The sequence below is a fragment of the Pseudophryne corroboree genome, chromosome 1 (assembly GCF_028390025.1).
Source record: "Pseudophryne corroboree isolate aPseCor3 chromosome 1, aPseCor3.hap2, whole genome shotgun sequence".
NCBI classification, from domain to species: domain Eukaryota; kingdom Metazoa; phylum Chordata; class Amphibia; order Anura; family Myobatrachidae; genus Pseudophryne; species Pseudophryne corroboree.
Genome location: NC_086444.1, coordinates 508,832,175 through 508,847,258, shown reverse-complemented (window position 1 = coordinate 508,847,258; position 15,084 = coordinate 508,832,175). Strand labels below are relative to the sequence as shown.

Sequence of the window (15,084 nt, the reverse complement as noted above, 5' to 3'; positions counted from 1 at the left end):
TATATATATATATATATATATATATTGTATGCCAATCCAAGCAGGCAGCGGCACTCGGAGACATGTATGTAGATAACAACATGAAGAATTTATTGCATTTCAAAAAGGCTGCTTCAATGCAGAAAATTCTTCACATTGTTATCTACATTCTCGTCTCTGAGTGCTGCTGCCTGCTTAGATTGGCATACTATTGACTACTTTATTTCTGGATGGCACCGGAGCACTCCAATATCTAACAAGGGTGAGTGCTGATCCGATTACATTCTATATATATATATATATATATATATATATTAGGGATGAGCGGGTTCGGTTCCCCGAAAACTGAACCCCTCCCCGTACATCACATCCCGAGCCGAGATCCGAGTCTGACTCGGGACTTCCTGCCAGACTCTGAAACCAGAACGAGGTAAAACGTCATCATCCTGCTGTCGGATTCTCGTGGGTTTTGGATTTCATAAAAGGAGCCGTGCGTCGCCACCATTTTCACTCAAGTCCTGGAGAGTGTAGCGAGAGGACGTGTCTCCTCAGTTTCTGTGCGGGAAAATGGGGTGGTGCGTGGGGTGGCGACCTGCTCTTTTGTGTCATTCCAGTGCTGTCTTGTGTGCTGCATCAATCCAGTGGTGGTGTCTTGTGCTGCATCAGTTCAGTCACAGTGGTGGTGTCCTGTACTGCCATAAGTCCAGTGCTGCTGTATAAGACCAGTCTAGTGCAGTGGTGCGGTCTTGTGCTGCATCAGTCCAGTGGTGGTGTCCTGTGCTGCCATAAGTTCAGTGGTGCTGCTGTATAAGTCCAGTCCAGTGGTGCTGTGTTGTTGTGCATCAGTCCAGTGGTGGTGTCTTGTGCTGCCTTAAGTCCAGTGGAGTTGTCCTTTGCTGTCATAAGTCCAGTGGTGCTGCTGTATAAGTCAAGTCCAGTGGTGCTTTGTTGTGCTGCATCAGTCCAGTGGTGGTGTCCTGTGCTGCCATAAATCCAGTGGTGGTGTCCTGTGCTGTCATAAATCCAGTGGTGCAGCCATATAAGTCCAGGGGTACTGCAGTATAAGTCCAGTCCAGTGGTACTGCCGTATAAGTCCAGTGGTGCTGCCATAAAAGTCCAGTCCAGGGGTACTGCCGTATAAGTCCAGTTCAGTGGTGCAGCCGTATAAGTCATGGGGTACTGCCGTATAAGTCCAGTTCAGTGGTGCAGCCGTATAAGTCCAGGGGTACTGCCGTATAAAAAACACATTTTGTTTCCCCCAACACTCTGAATAATAGCAGTAACCAGATTTAAATCCCACACAATGGGGTACATTTACTAAGATGGGAGATTTGTTTAAGATGGGATGTTGCCCATAGCAACCAATAAGATTTTACTTCTCATTTATGTAGCACCTTCTAGAAGATAGTACCTGGAATCTGATTGGTTGCTATGTGCAACATCCCATCTTAAATAGATCTCCCATCTTAGTAAATTTACCCCAATATCTTAGAATTCAGAGATCTTGGTTACATATATCTGCGCAAATGTATGTATAATTACATCTCATTTTTGTATCACTTTCTCTATCGCTTCGGCTTCTTAACACAAAACCATTAACATTATAGTTTTTTCACTGGTGTGCTGGCCTGGGCTTTCTGGCTTATGCTGATTTTTGGGGTGCCATACCCGGCACCTAGATATAGCGCTAGGGACCCCCAATATATACAGAGAGGCCTTGACGCGGCTTGGGGGCTTATACATACATTTGTGCAAATATATTTAACCAAGATCTCTGAATTCTAATATATTGTGTGGGATTTAAATCTGGTTACTGCCATTATTCAGGGTGCTGGGGGGAACAAAATGTGTTTTTGTTCCTGCTTAGAGAAACCCCTCCCTTTTGAGCACCTGAATGATATCACTAAGCTAATTGAGCATCTGCCACTATATATGATCTGCCACTATATATGTGCACTTCCGTATAAGTTCAGTCCAGTGGTGGAGCCAAAAAAGTCCAGGGGTACTGCCGTATAAGTCCAGTCCAGTGGTGCAGCTGTATAAGTTCAGGGGTACTTCCATATAAGTCCACGGGTACTGCTAAGTCCAGTCCAGTGGTGCAGCCATCTAAGTCCAGGGGTACTGCCGTATAAGTTCCAGTCCAGTGGTGCAGCTGTATAAGTCCAGGGGTACTGCCATATAAGTCCAGTCCAGTGGTGCAGCCATATAAGTCCAGGGGTACTGCCGTATAAGTCCAGTCCAGTGGTGCAGCTGTATAAGTCCAGTCCACTGGTGCAGCCATATAAGTCTAAGGGTACTGCTGTATAAATCCAGTCCAGAGGTGCTGCCGTATAATTTCAGGGGTACTGCCATATAAGTCCAGTCCAATGGTGCAGCCGTATAAGTCCAAGGGTACTGCCATATAAGTCCAGTCTAGTGGTGCAGTCGTATAAGTCCAGGGGTACTGCCGTATAAGTCTAGTCCAGTTGTGCAGCCATATAATTCCAGGGGTACAGCTATATAAATCCAGTCCAGTGGTGCAGCTGTATAAGTCCAGGGGTACTGCCGTATAAATCCGGTTCAGGGGTACTGCCGTATAAGTTCAGGGGTACTGGCCTATAAGTCCAGTCCAGTGGTAAAGCCATATAAGTCCATAGGCACTGCCGTATAAGTCCAGGGGTACTGCCAAATAAGTCCAGTCCAGTGATGCAGCCATATAAGTCCAGGGGTACTGCCCTATAAGTCTAGGGGTTCTGCCATATAAGTCCACAATATTGAGCGTGCATTACATCTGGGCAAATCCCAGCATGTCCCATGTTTTGCACATACAATTAATTTGGTGGTGCAGAATTTTTTGGAAAATGACAGGGGTATACAGGAGATGCTGTCGGTGGCCTGAAAAATTGTAGGCCACTTTCAACATTCAGCCACTGTGTGCCACTCCTAGATGGGCCAGCTACCTCATTGCACCTCTTTTTCTTCTTTGTACAGTATGATGTGCTGTTTAGGGCCTAGTCTTTAAAAGTGCCACTCCTAGATGGGCCAGGTGTTTGTGTCGCACACTTGTGTCGCTTAGCTTAGTCATCCAGCAACCTCGGTGCACCTCTTTTTTTCTTTGCCTCATGTGCTGTTTAGGGCCTAGTTTTTAAAATTGTCCTCCTGTCTGACACTGCAGTGCCACTCCTAGATGGGCCAGGTGTTTGTGCCGCACACTTGTGTCGCTTAGCTTAGTCATCCAGCAACCTCGGTGCACCTCTTTTTTTCTTTGCATCATGTGCTGTTTAGGGCCTAGTTTTTAAAAGTGCCCTCCTGTCTGACACTGCAGTGCCACTCCTAGATGGGCCAGGTGTTTGTGACGCCCACTTGTGTCGCTTTGCAAAGTCATCAAGCTACCTAAGTGCAACCTTTTGGCCTAAAAACAATATTGTGAGGTGTGAGGTCCAGAATAGACTGTAAATGAGTGGAAATGATTGTTATCATCCAGATCCAAAACCAAAACTTGAAAGGGTAGTTTTGCCAGATCCAAATCACAAGCGGGGATCCAGATCCAAAAACAAAACACAAAACACGAAAAGTGCCCGCCGCACATCTCTTTTAGATGTATATATATATATATATATATATATATATATATTAGTGATGTGCACCGGACATTGTTTTGGTTTTGGATTCGGTTCCGCCGCTGTGTTTTGGATTCGGACGCATTTTGGCAAAACCTCCCTGAAAATTTTTTGTCGGATTCGGGTGTGTTTTGGATTCGGGTGTTTTTTTTTACAAAAAAACATCAAAAACAGCTTAAATCATAGAATTTGGGGGTCATTTTGATCCCATAGTATTATTAACCTCAATAACCATGATTTCCACTCATTTTCAGTCTATTCTGAACACCTCACAATATTATTTTTAGTCCTAAAATTTGCACCAAGGTCGCTGGATGACTAAGCTAAGCGACCCAAGTGGCCGACACAAACACCTGGCCCATCTAGGAGTGGCACTGCAGTGTCAGACAGGATGGCACTTCAAAAAAAATAGTCCCCAAACAGCACATGATGCAAAGAAAAAAAGAGGCGCAATGAGGTAGCTGTGTGACTAAGCTAAGCGACCCAAGTGGCCGACACAAACACCTGGCCCATCTAGGAGTGGCACTGCAGTGTCAGACAATGAGACAGGATGGCAGATTTAAAAAATAGTCTCCAAACAGCACATGATGCAAAGAAAAAAAGAGGTGCACCAAGATCGCTGGATGGCTAAGCTAAGCGACCCAAGTGGCCGACACAAACACCTGGCCCATCTAGGAGTGGCACTGCAGTGTCAGACAGGATGGCAGATTTAAAAAATAGTCCCCAAACAGCACATGATGCAAAGAAAAAAAGAGGTGCACCAAGGTCGCTGGATGGCTAAGCTAAGCGACCCAAGTGGCCGACACAAACACCTGGCCCATCTAGGAGTGGCACTGCAGTGTCAGACAGGATGGCAGATTAAAAATTAGTCCCCAAACAGCACATGATGCAAAGAAAAAAAGAGGTGCAAGATGGAAGCTGTGTGACTAAGCTAAGCGACACAAGTGGCTGACACAAACACCTGGCCCATCTAGGAGTGGCACTGCAGTGTCAGACAGGATGGCATTTCAAAAAAATAGTCCCCAAACAGCACATGATGCAAAGAAAAAAAGAGGCGCAATGAGGTAGCTGTGTGACTAAGCTAAGCGACACAAGTGGCCGACACAAACACCTGGCCCATCTAGGAGTGGCACTGCAGTGTCAGACAGGATGGCACTTCAAAAAAATAGTCCCCAAACAGCACATGATGCAAAGAAAAAAAGAGGCGCAATGAGGTAGCTGTGTGACAAAGCTAAGCAACCCAAGTGGCCGACACAAACACCTGGCCCATCTAGGAATGGCACTGCAGTGTCAGGCAGGATGGCACTTCAAAAAAATAGTCCCCAAACAGCACATGATGCAAAGAAAAAAAGAGGCGCAATGAGGTAGCTGTGTGACTAAAAAAGATTTTTTTGTGTTGGGGATGCGCTACACCACTAGCAAAAAAATATAAAAATACTCATAGAAATGTACATATGATTCTATATATTATTGTGTATAAAAAGGGTTTTAATACTCATTACACAATTTCATAAACAAAAAGTTATAATTTATTTTTAGAGAATTTCATATATAGACAGCTTATAAAAAAATCATTAATATAGAAGCCTGTATTGCTGAGCGGCTCTTCCCCTTTAAGATCACAAGTTTAAAACAAACCTTTTCTGTAAAAAACACATGTAGAAATCGGTTGTATAGCTGATATAGCTTTTTAACAGTCCTAGGCTTTGAAACAATGTTGATCTGTGTATAAAGTCCTGTTAGATCTAATACATTGTAGCGATCTTTGCTACAAATTAATCTTTGTTTTATGTGGACAAAGTTCACTAAGTCACTGCTGTGCACAGCTTTTGATGTTATTAATATGCATGCATTCTGGATTGTTAAACCACTTGACCTTGCATCCACGTTATTTCCCCCTGGTTCCAAATCTCACAGCTTGATCCCTCCAGACTTTTATTGCATCTATTCGGTTACCGTATTTGCGTTCTGCCGGGATTCAGGTGTTGCTGCTGGTTCCGATTTCGGTAGGGTCCGTGGCTGTCACCGTGGTGATTAAGAATGGGCTCCTTTGAACGTGTAACGCGTTTCTCCGCCTTATTCCATTGACATCAGCGGCTTCCTCAGACACAGTGTCTGAGGAAGCCGCTGATGTCAACGGAATAAGGCGGAGAAACGCTTTCAAAGGAGCCCATTCTTAATCAAGCTGTGAGATTTGGAACCAGGGGGAAATAACGTGGATGCAAGGTCAAGTGGTTTAACAATCCAGAATGCATGCATATTAATAACATCAAAAGCTGTGCACAGCAGTGACTTAGTGAACTTTGTCCACATAAAACAAAGATTAATTTGTAGCAAAGATCGCTACAATGTATTAGATCTAACAGGACTTTATACTAGAGATGAGCGGGTTCGGTTTCTCTGAATCCGAACCCGCCAGAACTTCATGTTTTTTTTCACGGGTCCGAGCGACTCGGATCTTCCCGCCTTGCTCGGTTAACCCGAGCGCGCCCGAACGTCATCATGACGCTGTCGGATTCTCGCGAGGCTCGGATTCTATCGCGAGACTCGGATTCTATATAAGGAGCCGCGCGTCGCCGCCATTTTCACACGTGCATTGAGATTGATAGGGAGAGGACGTGGCTGGCGTCCTCTCCGTTTAGACACTTGATTTACTAATTTTGGGGAGCATTAGGAGTACTCAGTAGTGTACAGTGCAGAGTTTTGCTGATAGTGACCAGTGACCACCACTTTTATTTATAATCCGTTCTCTGCCTGAAAAAAGCGATACACAGCACACAGTGACTCAGTCACATACCATATCTGTGTGCACTGCTCAGGCTCAGGCCAGTGTGCTGCATCATCTATTATCTATATATAATATTATATATCTGTCTGACTGCTCAGCTCACACAGCTTATAATTGTGGGGGAGACTGGGGAGCACTACTGCAGTGCCAGTTATAGGTTATAGCAGGAGCCAGGAGTACATAATATATTATATAGTGAGTGACCACCAGACACACAGTGCAGTTTATTTAATATATCCGTTCTCTGCCTGAAAAAAGCGATACACACAGTGACTCAGTCAGTCACATACCATATCTGTGTGCACTGCTCAGGCTCAGGCCAGTGTGCTGCATCATCTATATATATTATATATCTGTCTGACTGCTCAGCTCACACAGCTTATAATTGTGGGGGAGACTGGGGAGCACTACTGCAGTGCCAGTTATAGGTTATAGCAGGAGCCAGGAGTACATAATATTATATTAAAATTAAACAGTGCACACTTTTGCTGCAGGAGTGCCACTGCCAGTGTGACTAGTGACCAGTGACCTGACCACCAGTATATAATATTAGTAGTATACTATCTCTTTATCAACCAGTCTATATTAGCAGCAGACACAGTACAGTGCGGTAGTTCACGGCTGTGGCTACCTCTGTGTCGGCACTCGGCAGCCCGTCCATAATTGTATATACCACCTAACCGTGGTTTTTTTTTCTTTCTTTATACATACATACTAGTTACGAGTATACTATCTCTTTATCAACCAGTCTATATATTAGCAGCAGACACAGTACAGTGCGGTAGTTCACGGCTGTGGCTACCTCTGTGTCGGCACTCGGCAGCCCGTCCATAATTGTATATACCACCTAACCGTGGTTTTTTTTTCTTTCTTTATACATACATACTAGTTACGAGTATACTATCTCTTTATCAACCAGTCTATATATTAGCAGCAGACACAGTACAGTGCGGTAGTTCACGGCTGTGGCTACCTCTGTGTCGGCACTCGGCAGCCCGTCCATAATTGTATATACCACCTAACCGTGGTTTTTTTTTCTTTCTTTATACATACATACTAGTTACGAGTATACTATCTCTTTATCAACCAGTCTATATTAGCAGCAGACACAGTACAGTGCGGTAGTTCACGGCTGTGGCTACCTCTGTGTCGGCACTCGGCAGCCCGTCCATAATTGTATATACCACCTAACCGTGGTTTTTTTTTCTTTCTTTATACATACATACTAGTTACGAGTATACTATCTCTTTATCAACCAGTCTATATATTAGCAGCAGACACAGTACAGTGCGGTAGTTCACGGCTGTGGCTACCTCTGTGTCGGCACTCGGCAGCCCGTCCATAATTGTATATACCACCTAACCGTGGGTTTTTTTTCTTTCTTTATACATACATACTAGTTACGAGTATACTATCTCTTTATCAACCAGTCTATATATTAGCAGCAGACACAGTACAGTGCGGTAGTTCACGGCTGTGGCAACCTCTGTGTCGGCACTCGGCAGCCCGTCCATAATTGTATATACCACCTAACCGTGGTTTTTTTTTTCTTTCTTTATACATACATACTAGTTACGAGTATACTATCTCTTTATCAACCAGTCTATATATTAGCAGCAGACACAGTACAGTGCGGTAGTTCACGGCTGTGGCTACCTCTGTGTCGGCACTCGGCAGCCCGTCCATAATTGTATATACCACCTAACCGTGGTTTTTTTTTCTTTCTTTATACATACATACTAGTTACGAGTATACTATCTCTTTATCAACCAGTCTATATATTAGCAGCAGACACAGTACAGTGCGGTAGTTCACGGCTGTGGCTACCTCTGTGTCGGCACTCGGCAGCCCGTCCATAATTGTATACTAGTATCCAATCCATCCATCTCCATTGTTTACCTGAGGTGCCTTTTAGTTGTGCCTATTAAAATATGGAGAACAAAAATGTTGAGGTTCCAAAATTAGGGAAAGATCAAGATCCACTTCCACCTCGTGCTGAAGCTGCTGCCACTAGTCATGGCCGAGACGATGAAATGCCAGCAACGTCGTCTGCCAAGGCCGATGCCCAATGGCATAGTACAGAGCATGTCAAAACCAAAACACCAAATATCAGTAAAAAAAGGACTCCAAAACCTAAAATAAAATTGTCGGAGGAGAAGCGTAAACTTGCCAATATGCCATTTACCACACGGAGTGGCAAGGAACGGCTGAGGCCCTGGCCTATGTTCATGGCTAGTGGTTCAGCTTCACATGAGGATGGAAGCACTCAGCCTCTCGCTAGAAAACTGAAAAGACTCAAGCTGGCAAAAGCACCGCAAAGAACTGTGCGTTCTTTGAAATCCCAAATCCACAAGGAGAGTCCAATTGTGTCGGTTGCGATGCCTGACCTTCCCAACACTGGACGTGAAGAGCATGCGCCTTCCACCATTTGCACGCCCCCTGCAAGTGCTGGAAGGAGCACCCGCAGTCCAGTTCCTGATAGTCAGATTGAAGATGTCAGTGTTGAAGTACACCAGGATGAGGAGGATATGGGTGTTGCTGGCGCTGGGGAGGAAATTGACCAGGAGGATTCTGATGGTGAGGTGGTTTGTTTAAGTCAGGCACCCGGGGAGACACCTGTTGTCCGTGGGAGGAATATGGCCGTTGACATGCCAGGTGAAAATACCAAAAAAATCAGCTCTTCGGTGTGGAGGTATTTCACCAGAAATGCGGACAACAGGTGTCAAGCCGTGTGTTCCCTTTGTCAAGCTGTAATAAGTAGGGGTAAGGACGTTAACCACCTCGGAACATCCTCCCTTATACGTCACCTGCAGCGCATTCATAATAAGTCAGTGACAAGTTCAAAAACTTTGGGTGACAGCGGAAGCAGTCCACTGACCAGTAAATCCCTTCCTCTTGTAACCAAGCTCACGCAAACCACCCCACCAACTCCCTCAGTGTCAATTTCCTCCTTCCCCAGGAATGCCAATAGTCCTGCAGGCCATGTCACTGGCAATTCTGACGAGTCCTCTCCTGCCTGGGATTCCTCCGATGCATCCTTGCGTGTAACGCCTACTGCTGCTGGCGCTGCTGTTGTTGCCGCTGGGAGTCGATGGTCATCCCAGAGGGGAAGTCGTAAGCCCACTTGTACTACTTCCAGTAAGCAACTGACTGTTCAACAGTCCTTTGCGAGGAAGATGAAATATCACAGCAGTCATCCTACTGCAAAGCGGATAACTGAGTCCTTGACAACTATGTTGGTGTTAGACGTGCGTCCGGTATCCGCTGTTAGTTCACAGGGAACTAGACAATTTATTGAGGCAGTGTGCCCCCGTTACCAAATACCATCTAGGTTCCACTTCTCTAGGCAGGCGATACCGAGAATGTACACGGACGTCAGAAAAAGACTCACCAGTCTCCTAAAAAATGCAGTTGTACCCAATGTCCACTTAACCACGGACATGTGGACAAGTGGAGCAGGGCAGGGTCAGGACTATATGACTGTGACAGCCCACTGGGTAGATGTATGGACTCCCGCCGCAAGAACAGCAGCGGCGGCACCAGTAGCAGCATCTCGCAAACGCCAACTCTTTCCTAGGCAGGCTACGCTTTGTATCACCGCTTTCCAGAATACGCACACAGCTGAAAACCTCTTACGGCAACTGAGGAAGATCATCGCGGAATGGCTTACCCCAATTGGACTCTCCTGTGGATTTGTGGCATCGGACAACGCCAGCAATATTGTGTGTGCATTAAATATGGGCAAATTCCAGCACGTCCCATGTTTTGCACATACCTTGAATTTGGTGGTGCAGAATTTTTTAAAAAACGACAGGGGCGTGCAAGAGATGCTGTCGGTGGCCAGAAAAATTGCGGGACACTTTCGGCGTACAGGCACCACGTACAGAAGACTGGAGCACCACCAAAAACTACTGAACCTGCCCTGCCATCATCTGAAGCAAGAAGTGGTAACGAGGTGGAATTCAACCCTCTATATGCTTCAGAGGTTGGAGGAGCAGCAAAAGGCCATTCAAGCCTATACAATTGAGCACGATATAGTAGGTGGAATGCACCTGTCTCAAGTGCAGTGGAGAATGATTTCAACGTTGTGCAAGGTTCTGATGCCCTTTGAACTTGCCACACGTGAAGTCAGTTCAGACACTGCCAGCCTGAGTCAGGTCATTCCCCTCATCAGGCTTTTGCAGAAGAAGCTGGAGGCATTGAAGAAGGAGCTAAAAGGGAGCGATTCCGCTAGGCATGTGGGACTTGTGGATGCAGCCCTTAATTCGCTTAACAAGGATTCACGGGTGGTCAATCTGTTGAAATCAGAGCACTACATTTTGGCCACCGTGCTCGATCCTAGATTTAAAGCCTACCTTGGATCTCTCTTTCCGGCAGACACAGGTCTGCTGGGGTTGAAAGACCTGCTGGTGACAAAATTGTCAAGTCAAGCGGAACGCGACCTGTCAACATCTCCTCCTTCACATTCTCCCGCAACTGGGGGTGCGAGGAAAAGGCTCAGAATTCCGAGCCCACCCGCTGGCGGTGATGCAGGGCAGTCTGGAGCGACTGCTGATGCTGACATCTGGTCCGGACTGAAGGACCTGACAACGATTACGGACATGTCGTCTACTGTCACTGCATATGATTCTCTCAACATTGATAGAATGGTGGAGGATTATATGAGTGACCGCATCCAAGTAGGCACGTCACACAGTCCGTACTTATACTGGCAGGAAAAAGAGGCAATTTGGAGGCCCTTGCACAAACTGGCTTTATTCTACCTAAGTTGCCCTCCCACAAGTGTGTACTCCGAAAGAGTGTTTAGTGCCGCCGCTCACCTTGTCAGCAATCGGCGTACGAGGTTACATCCAGAAAATGTGGAGAAGATGATGTTCATTAAAATGAATTATAATCAATTCCTCCGCGGAGACATTGACCAGCAGCAATTGCCTCCACAAAGTACCCTGGGAGCTGAGATGGTGGATTCCAGTGGGGACGAATTGATAATCTGTGAGGAGGGGGATGTACACGGTGATATATCGGAGGGTGAAGATGAGGTGGACATCTTGCCTCTGTAGAGCCAGTTTGTGCAAGGAGAGATTAATTGCTTCTTTTTTGGGGGGGGGTCCAAACCAACCCGTCATATCAGTCACAGTCGTGTGGCAGACCCTGTCACTGAAATGATGGGTTGGTTAAAGTGTGCATGTCCTGTTTTGTTTACACAACATAAGGGTGGGTGGGAGGGCCCAAGGACAATTCCATCTTGCACCTCTTTTTTCTTTTCTTTTTCTTTGCATCATGTGCTGATTGGGGAGGGTTTTTTGGAAGGGACATCCTGCGTGACACTGCAGTGCCACTCCTAGATGGGCCCGGTGTTTGTGTCGGCCACTAGGGTCGCTAATCTTACTCACACAGTCAGCTACCTCATTGCGCCTCTTTTTTTCTTTGCGTCATGTGCTGTTTGGGGAGGGTTTTTTGGAAGGGACATCCTGCGTGACACTGCAGTGCCACTCCTAGATGGGCCCGGTGTTTGTGTCGGCCACTAGGGTCGCTAATCTTACTCACACAGTCAGCTACCTCATTGCGCCTCTTTTTTTCTTTGCGTCATGTGCTGTTTGGGGAGGGTTTTTTGGAAGGGACATCCTGCGTGACACTGCAGTGCCACTCCTAGATGGGCCCGGTGTTTGTGTCGGCCACTAGGGTCGCTAATCTTACTCACACAGCTACCTCATTGCGCCTCTTTTTTTCTTTGCGTCATGTGCTGTTTGGGGAGGGTTTTTTGGAAGGGACATCCTGCGTGACACTGCAGTGCCACTCCTAGATGGGCCCGGTGTTTGTGTCGGCCACTAGGGTCGCTAATCTTACTCACACAGCTACCTCATTGCGCCTCTTTTTTTCTTTGCGTCATGTGCTGTTTGGGGAGGGTTTTTGGGAAGGGCCATCCTGCGTGACACTGCAGTGCCACTCCTAGATGGGCCCGGTGTTTGTGTCGGCCACTAGGGTCGCTAATCTTACTCACACAGCTACCTCATTGCGCCTCTTTTTTTCTTTGCATCATGTGCTGTTTGGGGAGGGTTTTTTGGAAGGGACATCCTGCGTGACACTGCAGTGCCACTCCTAGATGGGCCCGGTGTTTGTGTCGGCCACTAGGGTCGCTAATCTTACTCACACAGCTACCTCATTGCGCCTCTTTTTTTCTTTGCGTCATGTGCTGTTTGGGGAGGGTTTTTTGGAAGGGACATCCTGCGTGACACTGCAGTGCCACTCCTAGATGGGCCCGGTGTTTGTGTCGGCCACTAGGGTCGCTAATCTTACTCACACAGTCAGCTACCTCATTGCGCCTCTTTTTTTCTTTGCGTCATGTGCTGTTTGGGGAGGGTTTTTTGGAAGGGACATCCTGCGTGACACTGCAGTGCCACTCCTAGATGGGCCCGGTGTTTGTGTCGGCCACTAGGGTCGCTAATCTTACTCACACAGCTACCTCATTGCGCCTCTTTTTTTCTTTGCGTCATGTGCTGTTTGGGGAGGGTTTTTTGGAAGGGACATCCTGCGTGACACTGCAGTGCCACTCCTAGATGGGCCCGGTGTTTGTGTCGGCCACTAGGGTCGCTTATCTTACTCACACAGCGACCTCGGTGCAAATTTTAGGACTAAAAATAATATTGTGAGGTGTGAGGTATTCAGAATAGACTGAAAATGAGTGTAAATTATGGTTTTTGAGGTTAATAATACTTTGGGATCAAAATGACCCCCAAATTCTATGATTTAAGCTGTTTTTTAGTGTTTTTTGAAAAAAAACACCCGAATCCAAAACACACCCGAATCCGACAAAAAAAATTCGGTGAGGTTTTGCCAAAACGCGGTCGAACCCAAAACACGGCCGCGGAACCGAACCCAAAACCAAAACACAAAACCCGAAAAATTTCAGGCGCTCATCTCTACTTTATACACAGATCAACATTGTTTCAAAGCCTAGGACTGTTAAAAAGCTATATCAGCTATACAACCGATTTCTACATGTGTTTTTTACAGAAAAGGTTTGTTTTAAACTTGTGATCTTAAAGGGGAAGAGCCGCTCAGCAATACAGGCTTCTATATTAATGAATTTTTTATAAGCTGTCTATATATGAAATTCTCTAAAAAAAAATTATAGGAGGTCATTCCGAGTTGTTCGCTCGCAAGCGGATTTTAGCAGATTTGCTCATGCTAAGCCGCCGCCTACTGGGAGTGAATCTTAGCATCGTAAAATTGCGAACGATGTATTCGCAATATTGCGATTACACACCTCGTAGCAGGGCCCTCATTCCGAGTTGTTCGCTCGGTAAAAATCTTCGCATTGCAGCGATTTTCCGCTTAATGCGCATGCGCAATGTTCGCACTGCGACTGCGCCAAGTAAATTTGCTATGCACTTAGTAATTTTACTCACGGCTTTTTCATCGTTCTGGCGATCGTAATGTGATTGACAGGAAATGGGTGTTACTGGGCGGAAACAGGCCGTTTTATGGGCGTGTGGGAAAAAACGCTACCGTTTCCGGAAAAAACGCAGGAGTGGCCGGAGAAACGGAGGAGTGTCTGGGCGAACGCTGGGTGTGTTTGTGACGTCAAACCAGGAACGACAAGCAGTGAAATGATCGCAGATGCCGAGTAAGTCTGGAGCTACTCAGAAACTGCTACGAGGTGTGTAATCGCAATATTGCGAATACATCGTTCGCAATTTTAAGATGCTAAGATTCACTCCCAGTAGGCGGCGGCTTAGCATGAGCAAATCTGCTAAAATCCGCTTGCGAGCGAACAACTCGGAATGACCTCCCAGTTTCTGAGTAGCTCCAGACTTACTCGGCATCTGCGATCATTTCACTGCTTGTCGTTCCTGGTTTGACGTCACAAACACACCCAGCGTTCGCCCAGACACTCCTCCGTTTCTCCGGCCACTCCTGCGTTTTTTCCGGAAACGGTAGCGGTTTTTCCCACACGCCCATAAAATGGCCTGTTTCCGCTCAGTAACACCCATTTCCTGTCAATCACATTACGATCGCCAGAACGATGAAAAAGCCGTGAGTAAAATTACGAAGTGCATAGCAAATTTACTTGGCGCAGTCGCAGTGCGAACATTGCGCATGCGCATTAAGCGGAAAATCGCTGCGATGCGAAGATTTTTACCGAGCGAACAACTCGGAATGAGGGCCCTAACTTTTTGTTTATGAAATTGTGTAATGAGTATTAAAACCCTTTTTATACACAATAATATATAGAATCATATGTACATTTCTATGAGTATTTTTATATTTTTTTGCTAGTGGTGTAGCGCATCCCCAACACAAAAAATTATTTTTTAGTTTACTGCCTTGAGGTTGGCAATTACCTCAATAGGGGGAAGCAGCAGCACACACTAACAAATTGATGAATAAGTAATTAACCTGAACTCCACCCAGGTCAGCGCACTTGTTTTGCTTGTGTTTTGTTTAGCTGTGTGACTAAGCTAAGCGACACAAGTGGCCGACACAAACACCTGGCCCCTCTAGGAGTGGCACTGCAGTGTCAGACAGGATGGCACTTCAAAAAAATAGTCCCCAAACAGCACATGATGCAAAGAAAAAAAGAGGCGCAATGAGGTAGCTGTGTGACTAAGCTAAGCGACCCAAGTGGCCAACACAAACACCTGGCCCATCTAGGAATGGCACTGCAGTGTCAGACAGGATGGCACTTCCAAAAATAGTCCCCAAACAGCACATGAT

The 15,084-nt window shown here is 46.1% G+C and overlaps 1 protein-coding gene across 3 annotated transcripts in view; it reads right to left on the bottom strand.

Moving 5' to 3' along the window:
- Nucleotides 1-15,084, bottom strand: part of TRPM3 (transient receptor potential cation channel subfamily M member 3) — a 694,734-nt gene that overhangs the window by 194,408 nt on the left and 485,242 nt on the right. The window lies entirely within an intron of this gene.